Source organism: Triticum urartu, chromosome 7A, assembly GCF_056163025.1.
Source record: "Triticum urartu cultivar PI428250 chromosome 7A, HENAU_Tu73, whole genome shotgun sequence".
Classification (NCBI taxonomy): Eukaryota; Viridiplantae; Streptophyta; class Magnoliopsida; order Poales; family Poaceae; genus Triticum; species Triticum urartu.
The window spans coordinates 311298391-311304390 of NC_141879.1; positions in this window are offsets into that span (position 1 = coordinate 311298391).

The window sequence follows — 6000 nt, forward strand, 5'->3', positions numbered from 1 at the left end:
TTAATCTAGATGCCTTTGTCATTCTCACCTTCTTTTGGCTGTAGGCTGTATCGTTGACACTCAGGGGAGTTTGCTCCCAAACTCCTAGGGCTCGCCGTGTAGACACAATTTTCCATAGCAAACAGAGCCTCTCTGCCATCAAGGTGCTTGCCAATGGTGATCTCCTGGTTAATCAGATAATTGAGTCCGAGAAACAGAGAGTGTGAACCAAGGCTATTTACCCGCCTCCAACTCAAAAATCCTGAAGGCCCCAACAAGCTGGTATCCTGCTCATAGAAGTAACAGTCACTATCCGGATACTCACGTATTTCATGGTGCTTGTACACAGTGGGGTTTTTGCAATATAACTTTTCTGGCTCATGTGTGTGAATGATCATTAGTCTTTTGCCATCGTCTGATCGAGCGAGGAACCAGTTGTGCTTCCCTATTTTTGGCAAAGGTGGTGTGATTACAAAGGGCAGTAACTGTAGGGACACTATGTCATATCAAAAAGGATAGGCATTGTTAATGTAAGATCAGCATTGTGCAGAATATGAGTAGGATAATGAAAGAAACAACATTGATATGACCCTATTGGAACTAAGAGGAAAATACAGGGAAATGTATACTGGGTTCGAAAATATAGAAGTGCCTTGCATGGTTATACTCATGTTATCTCGCAATCGATTCTTCACAGGAAACTACCATGTCAAGCATGTTATGTACTCATGTTCTGTCCTCGCAAACAAATTCTTCAAGGAAACTAATAGACCACGCATTGTTATATACTCATGTTCTGTGGGCAAAATCTTTGTGACGATATTATTCTAGCCATTGATTGCTGAAGGGCGAATATAGGTATGTACACTTGGTAAGCATTACAGGATTTCACTACTTCCAAATATAGAGTTCTCCATATGCACATTTACTTCCCTAATGTATGGTTAGATGAAACCAACAGTGTGATGCATGTTTCTACATCACGAAAATGAGGAAACTAACATGGCCATTGATACACACTAATATTTAGTAGTATATAGATTACTATAAAATAAGGAAAATATCCATATTTTCCTAACCGTTTGATTATTCAAGGATACAAATTGACTGTAATGACATGGTCACAATCGCATGAATTAACTCATTCCAGATATAGCTGATTTACGGCGTCTCTAATACATTGCCGTAGTTCTACTCAAATTCTGCTCAAACAGGGATATGCCAATCATCACAAAAAGTTCAAACAGTGTCATGGCGTTATCATAACATCAGACAGAAACAACTTACACGCATCGTCCCAGCAATACGTGGTGCCATCTGCTTTTTCGATCGCGTAGATGATGCTATTGTGTTCAATAGCATCACTGAAGTGTGTATTAGCTTTGACGATCCACTGCGAGGTGAGTTGTCTCCAGCTAAAGAAGGCACCAGCGGAAAGATAGGCGAGTCCGCGGTCGAACAAGGCAATTACCTTGAAGTCTGCGTAATTCGCATCTCGTGTGGGGACTTGGCAGATTACAATCTTCTGCAAAAATCGGTGCGTCCAACTGACGACGTAATCTAGATGACTTGGACCGCCACGGTAAAATCCTATATAATCCAACGTAGGAAGGATAATTGTCGGTGTCAAAACCGGCGGATCTCGGGTAGGGGGTCCCGAACTGTGCGTCTAAGGCTAATGGTAACATGAGGCGGGGGACACGTTGTTTACCCAGGTTCGGGCCCTCTTGATGGAGGTAATACCCTACTTCCTACTTGATTGATCTTGATGATATGAGGATTACAAGAGTTGATCTACCACGAGATCGTAGAGGCTAAACCCTAGGAGCTAGCCTATGATTGTGATTGTTGTTATATATCTATCGACTAGCCTGGCCTCGGTTTATATAATGCACCAGAGGCCTAGGATAACAAGAGTCCTAGCCGACTACGCCGGTGGGGAAAAGTCCTTGTCTTGATCGCCAAGTCTTGTGGAATCTTCCTTGTATGCGGCAGCTATCTGAACTGGCTCATGAGTATACGGCCATGGGGGTCCTTGGCCCAATCTAACAGATCGGGAGATGACGTGGTGAGTACCCCCTAGTCCAGGACACCGTCAGTAGCCCCCTGAACCGGTCTTCAAGTTAGGGACGCTCTTTGATTCTTCCGAACTATTCTTCACCTTCAGTCGTCGGTCTTGAAAACTGGTTCAACAAATCTTCTCATCTTCGATCTCGAGGATCGCCGAAGTGCATCTGAAGAGTTTACACGTCGGGTATCCGAGGCGCCCCTTTAAGTTTCCGGCCTTTATCAATGCCTTGTTATTTTTATGCCACACCTCGGGTTTTGAAGTTGTTCCCGGGAGGCAGTGTCCTCTTGCGTCCGAGCTCCAACGCCGGACTGCATTCGAGGTATCTTTTGCAGCCGATCACCAATGTCGGACTGCTTCCGAGCTCCAACGCTGAAATGTATCCGAGCTCCAACGTCGGACTGTGTCCAAGCTCCAACGCCAGACTATATCCAAGATGTCATATATCATCTTGGTCCAAAAAAGTTGAAGGAGTTTAGCCGAGCTTAATGCCGGAAATGCCCTCTATGGAGCTAGCCGCTAGCACCCGAGCTTTATGCCGGATTGCTTACAAGGTGGTGCACCACCCCGACCGCAGGCTGATTTTTTGTGAATATTTTTAACCGGTGCAGTTTATTCTCTGTCGATGTATATCTAGTAGCCCTCAAGGTGTGTATCAGTCTAAAACCCGAGATGCACCTGAAGGTAAGCATAAAACCGCTGTTCCCAGTAGCCCCTGAGACTCAGGTCGATGCGCGAAATCGGCCGGCGGATCAACTCCTAGCTCGGCAGCATATATAGGAATAAAAATGCAGTGTAATATATTAGAGATAATAGTGATCGGCGAACAGGCCCCTGAGAGAGGGTCGTGAGAAGTTGCCGTGATATATTAGCATGATGCCAGATAGGTCCAGATGGTACTTATTGTTGTCCGAAGACGCGCTTTCCCATAGTTCGATCAAGCCAAACACGGAGCCCTTTGAATTTTCTGCATTGAATAGGCAATGCAGTAGCCCCCGAGACACTGGTCAGGTGTCAACACCAGATCAGGGGATCGATGTGCCCCTTTAATATTTGTAAATAATGAGCGCAAAGCCCAGTAGCCCCCGAGCCTTAATGTGGGCACGGGTGGCCGAATTAAGGATCGATATCTAGAGTAAAATCACAGATTATGTGTAATGATTCTATGTATCCAAGTACTTTACATCATTATTTTGACTCCATTGCGACCGTTTATCAGTTGAAAGTGGCCCATCGTCGGACTCTACCCCTTAGATACTACGTAGGGTGTTTCCGCAATAACAAAACAACCCTTAGCCGACGTCTCGGTGCCCGAAGGCAGTTGTGTTAGCGGAAACGAGGCAATTAGATATGCGGGGTTTATAACTTTCTCTTAGTCATAGGAGCTTTAAACTGGGGAAGCTAGCTATGAGCCCCCGGTTAGTGTTCGGCGACATCCGAGGTCAAGCCGTAAACACTTCGACCAATGTTATGAACGGCCCGTCATTTAACATAGTTATCGGATCGCTGACCAATTTACGCCTATTGTGACAGTCAGTTTTTGGCTTTCTCCACTGAGGTGCTTAACCATGCGAGCTGGAAGCACAATCGCAGTGGTTCTCCCTTTGCACACCTAGCCGAACAAAGCGGAACGTAGGAGGCAAGCACAGGAGCCGGGCAACCCAACTATTGACTGAAGACACAATTCGAAACCGATGCATATATGGCAATATCCGAGAGTGTTTTTGCCGAATCTCTAAAGGTATCCAGCGTTGCACTACGAGACTAATGCTGGAAACACACAAATAGTTTAAAAGTGCCATAGGCTTGGAAAACCAAAAAACGTCAGTGAAAACCTGACATCCGAATAAGATAAAGTGTTCGGTGCCAATCTAAAAATTGGACTTTAGAAAAAAAAAGTGCTTATATCGTGCTTTAACATGACACATCCTATCTCAAGACTTCAAGCGGGTCAGCCTACGGCTTCAACCTCCTATCCCAAAGGCGGAGTACTTCTCATTAGGCCAGTTTAGCAAACTAAACTCTAGCGGCTTTGAGAGAGAAATTAGGCTCCCCAGCTAGTGACCACACACTCGTGTTGAAAAAAGGAGTGATAAATAATAATAATAATAATAATAATAATAATAATAATAATAAACTTTGCAACGACTAAGAGGAAGAACACTTATTATAAAACGGCTCATATAAATTTAAGAGCCCCCAACTGAGTTGGGTAAAAGAATTTTATGTATAATGATTCTATGTACCGAAGTACTTATATCATATCTGTGTTCACCCGAACTTTAAACGCGTCTTAACCGACCATCGGCTTCTCCCTCTTCGGTCAAGGGCCGAAGAGTGTTATGTACTCCACCTGTCGAGAATATCGACGGTGTTTTCGATAACCAGGCAATCAGGCCATAAGGCTGTAACAGACAAAGCGCGCTCAGGGAACTTATGCTATATTACTAACGAAGTGTAAGAAGCATCTTCGAAGAAAATAGTACCCCCACCGATACCTTTCTTCGGTTTTTCATTGCTACTATGAGACTTGTGCAATAGATTTTTTGTACTCATGAGTTCCATTGTGTGCCGACCATAATTGAAAACAATAAGAGCGCTAGCTTTTGGCTTCACCCAGTCTGAGGTCTGGCTCAGATGACCCGATCGTGAAAATCACAGAGGTGCTCCCTTTACTCCCTAGCCGAACAATCGGGAACGTAGGGGTAAGCACAGGAGCGAGGCAACCGAGCTTGCAAATCGCTTAAGTCAACATGGTGCATATTATGGCGTAATACACGAACAAGGAACGAATCCGTACAAGTGTAATCATTTGCAAGAGGAAAGGCTTCATAAAGGAAGCCCCCAAGTAAATGGGGTATTTGAATTTGTGTGTCACAAACAAAGTTTTGACAAGGAAATTTTTTACAAGCAAATTTTTTCCAAAAAAGTATAATGCTTGGTCGAACCGAACACAAGTTAAAATTTTAAAACTTTGAGCATGAAGGCAACTTAGCTGGTTAATGTGTTTGGTATTGATGATGCGGTCCAAGCTTGATGCGAGACAAGGTTCCATCCCCCAAGCCGGTCCTGAGGTGGCGGAGCAAAGAGCTCGGCACTCCGAAGTGGTGACACAGCACGGACAATGCAGGCCGGCAGAGTGATGCCGAAGTCCCCGGCATGGGGTAATGAAGTGTTGACGAAGCCCCCCGTCTAGCCGAGGTGACATGGTATGTCGGTACGCCGAGTTGACGATATTGCCCAACCCGGATCATTTTCCTGTGCACAAAAAATAGTGCAAACCGGAGATAGTAGTAATAATAATAATTTAAAAAAACCATTGCATAATAAATAATTTATGCAAAGTGAGTAATAAAAGAAATATGGCCTGGTGCCGAAGTTAGTGTCGATGCAGGGCGTCGGCGTGATGCGGTAAAGGCGTGGCAAAGCCTGAATTCATAGGTCGGTCCAAGTTCCGGATGCGGCGTTCGCCGGACCATGTACGGAAACTGACCGAACCACCATGCGACCTCGTTAATGCGGCCACCATTTGATAGACCTGTGTACATATAATGGACAAATCAGAGTAATAATTCCTTGGAAAAAATGAACCCAAACAAGCGAAAAATACTAGGATTAATAGCACCTAGTTTATTTGTTGTAGCAATCCGAAGAAAGGTGATTCCCAAAATTGGGACTCGATCCGCACACCCATTTCCTGATGGGCGATAAAGCGATGGCAGGGCGATGCTGGCAAAGGTTGGCTCGCCGAGGCAAAGCCCTCGGTCCAGCTAACGTGACGGAGCTGGTCGGCTAGTGATGCCGAAGTCTCCGGAGTAGGTTGATGAAGAGATGGCGAAGCACCCGGTCCAGCCGAGATGTCGAAGCCTTGATGTCAGCCGATGAGTCGAAGTAGGTCGGCGTGATGGACACCGGTTTGAAGAAGCAACAGTGCGGCCCAGCCGATGCAGGTC